This window comes from Lasioglossum baleicum, unplaced genomic scaffold, assembly GCF_051020765.1.
Source record: "Lasioglossum baleicum unplaced genomic scaffold, iyLasBale1 scaffold0802, whole genome shotgun sequence".
Taxonomy (NCBI): Eukaryota; Metazoa; Arthropoda; class Insecta; order Hymenoptera; family Halictidae; genus Lasioglossum; species Lasioglossum baleicum.
The window spans coordinates 1-12,740 of NW_027469861.1; the positions used below are offsets into that span (position 1 = coordinate 1).

The window sequence follows — 12,740 nt, forward strand, 5'->3', positions numbered from 1 at the left end:
CGTAGGAAGGGAAACTGGCAAATGCCTGCCCGTTGCAGCGTTGCATCGACCTACAGCTACCAACCGATCTCCCGGACCCGGTGTACACGCATACGCACTCTCTCTCTCTCTCTCTCTCTCTCTCTCTTTACGCGTCCGTGTGCGTGACACGTAGCGTCCGCTCTTTTTTTTTTCTTTTTTTCTCGCGCGAGCTGTGTAAGCCTGGGCCGAGCGTACGGGGGTCGGAACGCAATTACACCTGAGTAATTGCGGAAGCGAAAGAGAAAAAGCGGCAGGTCGCGGGAGGGACGAAGAGAGGAGGAGTTCGCGGTTACAACACGGGTGCTCCGGTCTGCCTCGAGTTGACGCGTTATCCGCGCGCTTCCCGCGCCGCAGGGACGAAGCGGTGCCGCTTTCCGCGTGCTTCCGTAACGCCGTGCCACGGAAAAACGAAGGGTGCGCGCCGGTGGAACGAGCTTTTGTCGGCGTCAACCATTGATCTTTGAGGGACGCGGCCTTTGAGCCGAGGTGTCGTACGAACGAGGAAACTACTCCGCGTCGTTATCGATCGAGCGCGGTTCGACGTCGCGACGACCAGGCGATAAACGCGATAATTAGCTAGGACGAAAGCAAACGGAGCCGAGATCGGATCGGTGCTCCTTTCCGTAAGAATCACCCGGTTTATCACCTGCGGAACGAGCGGATATTTCGAATAATTACGGCTTTCGTGCCTCCGTGTGAGCGGCACACAAAGCTGTGGTAATTAATCACAGTGTTCCGGTGAATACCGTCTAAAATTCAGCGAAACAATCGAGGGAAGTTGCGCCCCTGTATATGCACAAGTGCCATCCACAGGCGAGTGGGGCTTCCAGCGGCCTTCCAATCCATCTGTAAACTGTCCACTTTGATGGGACGACAATCACACCCTGTTGTAACGAAGCTCCGCGGCGGTATTGTCTCGTTTGCGCGAAATTGTAGTACCTGGCCGTTCGAACGTATCGGCGAGGGGCAGGCCGTTGAAAATAAAGATCACTCGGCGTTGATTGCGCCATTGCGAAGTAATCGAGGCACCGGCTGGCGATGGATACCACCCTTCGACGCCGCCCTATCTCTCGTTTCGTCGCTGCGCGTTCGTCGCGTTCCCAATTTTTTCCTCTTTTCCCTTTTTCTCCTTTCCCTCTTTCCCCTCTCTTCCGGCTCCTCTCCTTTTTCCTTGCCGTTGTTGTCGTTTCGCTTTTCCATTTACTTTGTTTCACCCTGTCGCGCCCCCAGGAACGAAGAACGTAGGCACGGAGCAGAGGCCGGTACGTCGATTAACGACGATAAGCTACGAAAATTGCATCAACGAGCGACGGACGCGTGGATGGAGAGCGTCGCCGTGCCGGCATCCCCGACGCCCCTGCGACCCCGCGACGCCCCCGGCACCCCCGGCGTCGGCCCCCGAGGGCGGGCAGCCGCGTCGAGGAAAAATAACGAAAAAAGCTCGGCCGCGGATGGGGCGCATCGAATTCGGGAATCAATTTTGACGCGCACTTATCGGCATTTCCCGTAATTAGAATAATTTAGGGACGTAATTAAAATGCTTCTGCACGCACGGCCGAGTAATAGGGAAGCGAACGGGCGCGGTGATCCGCTCGCGAGTCGGACAATATACGCCTCTATTATTTCGCGTTGCGCTGGCCGCCGCGCGGCCATCTCTGCCGGTCGAATTCATTTAATTAAAGAGAGAATTAATATGAATGCCGGTCGGGTCCGATTGGACGAAAATAAACGATATATCGCTCGTTAGCCGTGTACCGAGGCTTCATAATCGTATCGGGTTCCTAATGAACGGAAAAACAGCGTTTGCGCGTTTTAGTTCCGGGCAAAGGGGTCCCAGACGCTATTTTAACAAAGTTCCGGATATAACTATAATTTCGTCCACTTGTCGGCGGCGCTCGATAACCCCGTTAATTCGATTCCGATACAAAAGAGAGCGACGCGCGGCGCGGTGCATCCCGGTGCATCGCGGTGCATCGCGACGAGGAGAGACGAGGAGGGAAGCGGAGAGGCGCGCAGGTGTACGCGGCTGTGTCGCGATAATGCAACGCGCATCGGCGGACACGCGATGGCGGCAGATCGCTAAATCGGAATGATCGATACAGGCGATCAGACCGGGCTAGGATTACGGCGACGCGATTTGTTCGGCAAATTATACCGGCAATCACTGACTGTCCCGCTTAATCGAGTCGTTATGGCTTCCTATATACCGCTGAAAGCCAATAAAATCGCGGCCATTCGTTTCGGGGATATATCGCGCGGATGGGACAGGGGAGAAAAAAAGGCTCTTACCGATCGAATGACCGGCAGACACGAGAGGGGTATAAAAATATTTTTAATCGCGTACCCTTGGCCGCGCGGAATCGCATTAAACGCAACGCGCCGACCGGCTCTCGCCGTCTGTGCGAAAATCGATCGGGTATCGTCTGCGACGGGACACGCGGCTGATTTCGCAAATATTCAAATCGCTGGACGGGTAGCCGGGGATTAGCTCTGATCGCGTAATATCCCGGCGCGTCTTGAACCGACGCCAAAGCCGGAGCTTCTTCCAACGGGAGCAACAAGTGTCGTATTCCTCTTATTTTTCGCGTCGCATATATAAGAATATATATGTACCTACCTAGAGAAGCTAGTTGAAATTTAGTGGGCAGTAAAACTTTCGGCGTATATCTCGCAAAGTGGCGGCATCCATCTTGGAAATGGCCGGGACGGTACTACGGTTGCCACCGGGAGGAAAATGCAAATTGTCGAATATTTATATGCGACGCTCTTCGGGAATGATTTGCATGCCGGCTCGAATTTCTCCCGACGTCGTTCCCGTTCTCGTATCCCAGAATACCGAGTGCTACCTAATCGTCGAACCGAGGAAAATCTTTCCGCCGTATATATCCGCTATCTATCGTTAAATGGAAATTCTTCGCGACAGAGAGGAACACTCTAACGAACAGTTTCAATTAATCCCTCCTGCCTCCGCTTATCTCGAAATCTCTTCTATTTCCTGCCACTCGCGTCACTCTTTATCACGATATTCCCGCGATCATATTTTATCTGGTTCGTAATTTCCGCGAGTTACCTTTCCCGTCCATTTCCTTTCTTCTTCTTCTGTAGATATACCCAGAAATACCGAGCGTGACGAATTTTTTTCGAATCTACTCGCGATCCTTCCGAGAATTCGAAGATATTACTCGTCGAGCAGATATACCTAGATAATTACTCATCGATCTCCGATAGTCAGAAGACCGTGAAAGGCCATAGGAAGACCGTTATCGCGTCAGAGTTACTCTAAGATAAGACAACGTCCGAGTCACCGTCTCGAACGTTCTCGCTTTTCCATCATCCAAAGTACGCATCTTCCGGGATCACCTTGTTTCGAGTAAAGCAAAAAATTCAGCCAGAGTTACGCTCGCCCCCGAAGCGAACGGTGCAAAAACCGCAGAGACTTCCAGGATGACTTAACGCGGCAACAGTTGCAGAGTACACAGAGCGAAACCAGGGGGCAAGAACGGCGAGCAGCGAAAGCAACGACACCGATGTTGTACAGCAGCCGCGGCTTTCCCATTTTCCGCGACACCATTTCCGCCGCAATATCGCGCGGCCACACACGTCCCATGCATTATGCAACGAATGATATACGCACGATATCGTGCATTATGCGAGCGACAGATGTAACAGTCTGTTGCGCTCGTTGCCCGCGACTTACATTTTCACCGAGACGTACTGCCTCCAGTCGCGACGCGAACTGCCACCGGTCGGTCTGCGCTTTCGACCGTCGTGTTTGGTATTTCCCGACGTGGTCTGCCAAGGAGTCGTGCACCGGGAAAGTCCGGAAAACGCCTCGGAAAAGTTGATCGTGACGCGATAATTCGGCGAAGGTGGAATTCGGGAAAATTTGCATCGGCTCGAATGACGTCGCGTATCGGCTGGTGCAAACAGGTTTGCATATGCAATTGTACCGTATGTCGCGTTTGATATATATACATATACGCGTATACATAGTTTATACGCGTGTGTATATATATATATATATACTTAGATATCTGTATAGGTAAATGCCTATAATGTATATACGCGGGTATGTACGTACGTAGCGTTAATAAACACGAGCCAGCTTGTACATAATTATAGCCGGTACACAAGCATCGGCTGTCGATGTCTGCACATAATGTATGTACATATGTATAAATATATGGACAGGAATGGACACACAGGCACGGCCACGTGTACGCGTGTGTCGTATATGCATAACGATTATATGCCTATTAGAGGAATACGGGGCTGTATACATACATACGTACAATATAGACAGAGGAAGGAAGAGGAGTGGGATCACGGGGGATAGTACCATTACTGGTATTGATGAGCAGCTGACCAGAGGAATTGGTTCAGCATGTGTGATCGATCTAGCTAATCTCCCTTTGCGGCCGGCCAGATGCTAATCTTCGATCGATATCGGCCTGCGATACGATATTGCGTTAGCGCGGGAAAAATCTGCGACTGCTGCGAGCCGTCAACCGTGTTTGGCCATGCCAATCGAGAGACGAGAGACGGCTGTCATCCGGCAACGGTCCGTCGAATCGGTTTCGCTCCCTCGCGATTCGGTTACTTTGAACCGAGCTCAAAGTATTCGCTTTCGAGCCTAATCGTTTTCGTCGCAGCTATCGAGGAAGGTCCCGGAAGCGATCCTACCGTGCAGGAGATGAATCGGAGGACCCGTTTGAAACCCGCTTTAGGGCCCCCGTTTCAAAGCGACGATCGCGGCTCGGCAAAGCGTGCGATACCGGGTTACCGCCGATCGGGCCGGTACACGCGCGACCGTAACGCGCGTTACAGCGTGGAAATTAGTCGGAAAATTAGACACGCGTTGGACGAGGCGAAAGGTAACGCGGCCGCTTTGTCGAGGGAGTCGCGCGCGAAACAGAACGCGCGGATTACGCCGTTAATATCCTCGCGTAGCTAACCACGCGGAATTACCGCTATCAATTAACGCGTCCGATAGCCGCTGCAGCGAACCCCTTTGCCCCGGGAAGCCAGCGTGGCGGTATAAAACTTTACGACGGTCTTTTACAACGGTTTCTTCACGGTGGCTTTACGACAGTTTCCCCGTCTTTTCCGCTGGCCGCGCGAGGAATTAGAGACCACGGGTGCGTGAAAATTCATCGCGAGCGTCGGCTCGAGACGACCTTGGAGATTGGCGGCAGAAGGCGAGTCCTCGTTACCTTTTAATAATCCTTCGTCGCTTCCGGCCTTCGCGACTGGATCTGCGCGACCGTCGAAGACTAGGGGCTAGGCGAACGTCTTCTCACCTGGGTCTATCTATCCATCTATGCCAGGGTAGAGACTCGTTACGCAACGGAACGGGTGCGTGAAGGATCGCGTGGAGCGCGCGCGCAGGGTGCACCCCTTGCACTTTCGCCGAGCGGAACGGACAAGGTACTTTGCTAAATTAAAGCGCGAACCTCACGCAATTCAGGCCCGCGCATATGCACGCACGCACGCGCCAGCCGCACGCACGTACGCACGCATGCCGTGCGTATATAGCGCGTGCGGATACGCGACCTACCTCGCTCGCCTACCGAGAAATTTCGAGCCTCCGCGTGGCACGCTCGTCTCGGTGAATTACGCCGCGCATTCTTCACCTTCTAATCGGAGCTCGCGCACGGAACGCGGTCGCGCGCGATCGTCGGATAGCGCGAGTAGTTTGTTCGAGGGAAGTAGATGCTTGTCGGGGCAGTTGGTACGTTAAATAGAATCATTAATTAGCGGTAGCCGCGGAGGAGCTGCACGTACGCTTGAATTTCGCTCGTTTGTTCGGTTATTTTATCGCGCCGGTCTATCGAGCAATTGATCATGCGATATGCGCCGTGCGGCCGAGTTACGGGTTAATTCGCGCGGCCTCGCGGCACGAGCGAGCTTTCGGCACGATTTGTCCCTAATAGAGCACCGGCGGATTTATTAAAAATTCATGTATGCGACCGTTCGTTAGCGCATCGTCGTCGATCGCGCTTTTATAGTCGGCTAATGCGGCGTGTGATCGCCGCGGCGAGCACCAGGGGTGGCCGCGGGACAATGGAACCAAAGGCTAGATTTACTTTATCGCGCGCAGGTGTCCTTGTTCGGGAATTATTATCCCCAGTGTATCTCGGTGTCGTTGCACGCCACCGTTGCGCACGCGGAAACAAACAGACGTCTTTTCGTCGAGCTCCGAGCTCGCGATTCCGCTCCGAGCGGTGTCGCGCGAGCGTTGCAACGCCGAATAGAGTATAACGATATCGTTTAATTCGATATAATTACGTTTTATACGCTGGCCGTTTAAATCGAAATGCAGTTTGTTGTCTTTGTGGACTTTTAATCGAATATCGGCCGCTACCCTACGCCTCCTCCCCTTATAAACCCAACCACCCTGCTCGAATTTTCAACGAGAGGAACGAACTTGGCAATTGTATGGCAATCGATTAAAATATTTTCATTAGGGGCGCTTGCAGTTGGACGTCGTATAACGAACGATTCGAATCAGGTCTGATTGTAAATTAAGCGCGAAACCGCCGTTGATTGGTTTAAAATCAGATCACTACGATTCCGTTCGTCGGTCAGTTGGGTGCATCTATCGTTTGTGTGCATCGACCAGGAGCGAAGAGTGGCAGGAGTGCATCGCGCGAGGGAGAGTGCAATAGAGGGTTGCATACAGAGAAAGTTCCCCAAAATGAATTACACGGGCGTGGATACGTTGCCAGGCAACGTTTCTCTCTCCCTCTCTCTCTCTCTTTCTCTCTCTCCCTGCCCCCTGTAACCGTAATGCACTCTGTGCACCGCCATGGTTTTTGTTTGTATTACAAAATCACCCTGTCACGGGCGCATCGCGGCCGGTGATCGGGGAATTTGTAAATTCTGGGTCGAGCCCGGTCAATTGACCCGTACGCGAAGCAATCACCGATGTTAAAAAAGTACCGCGAAAAAAAGGGGGAAAAGAGAGGAAACAGGGGAAAAAAGGGAAAAGGGGGGAGGGGGTAGAAAAAAGAAATATAGGCACGATGGGTCGGCGTTTTTATATCGACACACGCGTTTTACATGGAGCACAGCGTGCACCGTGACACCAGGAATTTACCACTTGTCGTTTGCATATCATCCAGGATGACATTATGCAATTACGCGGCGGAAATTTATCTCGAACAAAATTCACGGGAAACGTTTTTCACGCGGTTGCACGATTTACAGTTTACCGTATGACGGACGATAAATCCAGCGTGACAAAAGCCCCGGTGTCGCAGTCGTTTCCACAGCGGCAGGTATGTTTATTCTCCTTTTGTCAGAGATTTCGAAGATTTCGCCATTCATCGAGTCGACGCGCGACGGAAAAGAAGGATATTGGAACGTGCCGGGGGTTCGAAATGAATATCCTTTCGGTTCCGGCTGCACTCGACACCGAGTTCCCACAACCCGCTCCGCCACCACCCCCCAGTTTCACGGTTGTAACTGCGATTCGCTCTTTCGCGAGCTGGCCTTTAAAGTTTCAACCCTAAAAGCGTTTCACGCTTGGTATCACCCATTGATCGAATTTAAAACTGATGCGTAGCCAGGCATACCCGTTCGGGTGACATCGCTTTGACACCCGGATGTACTGATTTTACAACCAGGCACGCGGCGGAAACGGATTCTGGGAATGAAATTTAGGGTTGAAAAAACGGCGAAAGGGAGAGACAAAGAGAGGGAGTGGGAGAGACCGTGAAAACGAAAGAGGTACGCTCGAGGGTTCTTCGTATTTATCCGCTGGCCGAATGTCTCCGATGATAAGCGTGACAAATTCCGGGTATCGATTTCTCATCGTGCAAGGCTGCCTCGATTAGTCACGCGGATGTTAATGACGAAACGCAGGGAGCAACGATCGTGATAACGATCGAGATAACAAACTTAGCTCTGAAAGTATCATCGAATTGATACGTTTGCGACAATTGCGGTAGACCGATTAGATCAACGAGCAGATTACGAGCGCGTATGTAACTATCGTAAACGATCTGGTTTCGAGCGTTGATACCTGGAATGCAACACAAGCTTCAAAGGGGTTAGTTCAGGGACTTCCGTCGGTCTATGCGCTGGAACTGGGTTTCCAGGTAAACGCGCGATAGAATTCCGTAATGGCAGACGGACGCGCGCGCGTTTCTAGTCGCACGCCGATTTCGGCGAAGCGAATCGTTTTCGTGAAACAGGAAAGCCTAGCAGAAGGGGTTGACGGTGTCGTCTTTCGGCCTTCTTCCGTAAGAATTCCGACCGGGGCACACCGACACGTCGCGGATTCATTGCTCGATTCGACGAAACCGAACGGTCGTTCGATCGATGAGACGATACAATCCCGACGAATTCCCGTTTCCGAGTTCCTTTTTTGGAGCTAGTCCAAAGCTCTGGCCCGGGCCAGAGCCGATCCTGGGAACCGGTGGGAATTGAAACACTAACCGTCGATAAGGCGCATCGATCACCCGTGCAAATAAGAGGCCGAGCGATCCGCTTTTACGCAATAGGCACAGCTGGATGGATCCGCGACGATAAAACGCGGCAGAGTAGAACGAAACGGTGCGGATCTTCGCCGGGCCGACGATTATTCACGCTGCGGCCATTTGTTATCGGCAGATTACCCGAGCGACGTATCGACCGACGGATTAACGTCGGGTTTGCTCAACGCGGCTGATAAGCGGCCGATAAGGGCTACGTAATTGCGACGAAACGGCTGCCGACACTTGTCGCGGCGGGAGGTCTCCGCTCGCGGTCCCATCGTCGTAAAAAAACCCGGAGCTACTTTGCATACGGCACGTCCAATCGCGGAATCGGCACGTCACGTTCCACGGGAACGCTCCTTATCGTGCCGCTTATCTCTCTCTGTTCCGGTCATTAGCCAGCGGAGACGCTCGCGAGGTTTAATTTTATTTCCATCGCGCGTGGACCGATGGCGAATAGGTTTTGCCATCGGATCCGAGGATTAAGTAAATCTGGTCACGTCGAACGGAGGAGGAACGCGCGTTGCGACGCTCGCGACGGAGACGCGTTATCTCGGCCCGATTCCCTCGTCGCTTTATCTTCCGTGTGTAAAGAAACGGCCGGTCCCCGCTGATACCGAATGGAAACTCGAAGACGGACCGTATTTACAGAGAACTTTTCTCGAAGAGGAACGCGCGTACAAAAGAGCCTCTCACCACGGGCGGCCGGCTACTGCAGGTTACTTTCGTGTAAACACCGAGCTCCCGCGAGTCCGGGGCTGTTATCGCGGATTATTTCTTTCATTCGTCCTCGACTTAAGGATACTAAGAATAAAATATGCACGCCGGGGCTCTTTGGGGGCCGCGTTCCTTCAGGACCATCCGGGCTCGTTCTTCGATAATTAGGCCCGTTAATTGCGAAACACCCTCTCTCTCTCGCTCTTCCCTTCCGCTTTACAGCCCACGCCCGTATATTACGGTCTCGGCTAGAGAGCGAGAGAATCAGAGACGCTCAAAAAGAAAAAGAGAGAGAGAGAGAGGGAAAGGGACGGTATTAAAAGAATGTTTACGAGAGGCCGGTTCTGGTGTTAAATCGTAATAGGACGTAGGCCTCTGGGTGCCTCTCCGCTGTTAGGCTACCGGGATTAATATCGCTAATTGTTAGTCTCAAAGGACGGCAAGTATGTCGGCTCGAAAGTCTGCAGGGGGCAGGGCAATGACTCGGAAAATTAAGGATTAAGACTTCGGGGCTAATATCGCCTGGCGTTCTACGAAACACCGACCGGCTCGCTGGAAGGTGGTAATTCGGTGAACAAAGGGGTTCTTGTCGGGCTTAAGAACTTCTTCTCGGCAACCGAGGATTCGCGAGCGTTCGTACGAGCCGATACCGGTAACCTTTCTACCTCTCTCTTTCTCTCTCGAAAACTGACGGATAACGGATAGACGTTATTTTCTTCTTCTCTGTTCACCGAACAAGGAAGCGCGTGTACCAAGGAACGAGACCGAGGTCCGCCATGTTTCCAAGATGCGACCCGGACGTATTGTTTTAAAACACTGCGCTATCATTCTCACGTTACTGTTTGCTTTGCCTTCGGACTTCCGAAGAGGGAGAGATTCTCGGATTTATACGATAAGAATGCTCGTTCTTATTCGTCCGCCTCTAAAATATCGCGTTACACGTATCGCGTTACGATTTATCAAGTTTTTAGGCATACAGAAAATTTAAAAGGGGGATATCGGATTGCGAGTTACTACGTTGTCAAAAGGATATCGACTTTTTCCACGCGGGACGAGCTCGTCGATCGACGAAAAAATGAAGAAAAGGAAAAAGAAAACTATCGTGATTTCCGTTTATACGCGTTTTTCCGTGATTTCTGACTGGCGTTCGCGGCGTTCATTCAGAGTCGCGTTACGGGCCCGACGAAAAAACGTAACGCGATCATTAAGATGTATCCTGTTCGCTCGAAGCTAGTCGAGAGTGTAACAGACTGGTTTACACCTCTGCGGACATAATTAAGAAGGTATCAACGCGTAATGGATGGCAGTAGTTATCGAGTTCTTTGAGCCGGTGAAACGGTCCGGTCGCGTCGGTCCCGCGGACTTCCTTCTTCTTTCTTCGCGGCGAAACCGGCGTCATTTATTATAATGCCTCCATTCTGCGCCGCGCGTATAAACATCTTGGCCTTTAGAAAGCACTAGGGGAATGCTTACTTTCACTTTTACCTATTCTACGTAGCCGCGCGTAACGCGTGGATCTATTGAGAAGGTGTCGCTGGATCCGGCCAGCGTTATTTCCATGGTCACTTTCGTGCCGTGTCTTCTAACCTGCCTCCCTCCAAAGGGCCGGCCCTATTGTGCACGGGATTTGTGGCATCTTCCCCATTGTAAATCTACCTTTCACTCGCCACCGGGGTCTTCACCTTTCTCGCGCGTCCCACGAATCGAAATTGAACTCGGATCGAAGCGGTTAGACCCGTTAGAGACTGAGAGGGAAAAGTTCAGCGACGAGAAGGAACGAATCGGCGAGGAGAGGTGAGTCGATCGCGATTTCCACGGTGACCGATTTTTCGCGACAGAACGCGGGTGGAAAAGGTGGGAAAAAAATGCGGGCAGCGGATGAAAGTGACGGTGCATCGAGCGATAGATCTTCGTTAGAGGTAGTCGGTGCATAAGTCACGCGACGGGGGGTGACTTTCAGCCACCCTCGTAATTCTTCCGCGGGTACTCCAACCCCGCGTGGATGTGTAGCAATAATGGCCCGCAATTGCGATAGATGACTATCGATTTTACCTCCAGGCCACTCATAATTCGCGTAACAGGTCTTTATGCGGGTACCCGAGCGGGCACGAAATTGCAGGTTACGTTTTCGAGTGCGGTGCATCTGTTAATAATATCGAAATTACGGCTGGTGGAATTAATTCCGAGGGGACACCTGGTTTCTGCCACTCGTGAATATTCGCGTGAAGAAATATACGTATATATTTCGTCATCTGTCCGAGTAATTTCGAGCGACCGTATGATTTTAATACGCCTCGTATTATAAATATTTCGAATAAATATCGCAATTATCTTTATACGAGCGATTATTTTTATGGGCCTCAACTACGGCGTAAAGATACTCACAACTCAACAAGGGGATGTAGCTCAGTGGTAGAGCGTTCGCTTTGCATGTGAAAGGCCCCGGGTTCGATCCCCGGCATCTCCAACCTTTTTTCCCTCATTTTTTTTTCCCCCCCGCCGTTTTTCGTACGACATTCGAGTTTATATCCTGGCGGTACTTTGTATCGAAACGTTGCACCCTGCAATTTCGCGCGAAAAGACCGTACGTGCGGTGTAATTTGAATTTTGAGTCGTCTGGATTTTCTATTCGTATAAACGCGCGGTATGGGGACGAGATTAATCGCGAAATAAAATAATTGACACGAATATCGCGGGGCCAGGCAAGAAATGCCGTAATGGCAACATTATAAGCACCGGCCGGGAACAAAAAATGGCAACAACATTTTTCGAACCGTGCACTTATGGGATATTTTTTGCGCAATTTCATCTTGATTGCCGATAAATCAAAGTAAGAAAAAGGAAAAGACGGTGGCTTATGCAGTGAAATCTGATATTCGCGTAAAAAAGCACGAAGGTAAATTGAAATAACAGGAAGCTGCGGAGCACACGTATAATCATCGATTCCCCTCGAGCGCGCGGTCGTCCGGTATCAGCAATCAGAACCTTCCTCCTCGCCTTTTTCTCTCCTTTTTCTCTCCTTTTTTCCTTCCCTTTTACGTTTATTTATTTATTTCCCCCTTTTTTTCCCTCCTCCTCCTTGGAAACCCCGCAACCGCGGTCCATCGACCGGACGAATATTCCGCGTTTCGCGAAGCCGGAGAATCGCGGAATTCGCAAAGATTTTATTAAGGTTTCCGTATTTAATTTTCGGAGAATGCACGACGATTCCATTAAACGACCGGAACACGCCGTTTCCCGGCGTCAGCGCGGGCCAACAACGACAACAACCGTTGTCGCGCCGGTTAGAGAGGCATTTCCAGGATTTCTCGCCGCGGCGAAAGCAACGGCCGCGAGACCGCCGAGGGAAAAGTCGGGAAACTCGATGACCGACCGTGTCCGGTTTACAGCGAAATTTTAATTACTCCCCGTAGAGCGTTTTCGAGGAATACAGCCCTAGGGAAAGGCGGGGCGGAGAGGAGGGCCGCGGAAAATTCTCCTCTCGGTCGAATTAAATACCGGCAGCAAATCGTTCGGAGCGTC

At 51.6% G+C, this 12,740-nt stretch overlaps 1 non-coding gene across 1 annotated transcript; it reads left to right on the top strand.

The window, feature by feature from the left end:
* The first annotated feature begins 11,613 nt into the window (after window positions 1-11,613).
* Trnaa-ugc (transfer RNA alanine (anticodon UGC)) lies at window positions 11,614-11,685 on the top strand. The gene has a single exon. It is a non-coding gene; the product is annotated as a tRNA-Ala (tRNA).
* The last annotated feature ends 1,055 nt before the right edge of the window (window positions 11,686-12,740 follow it).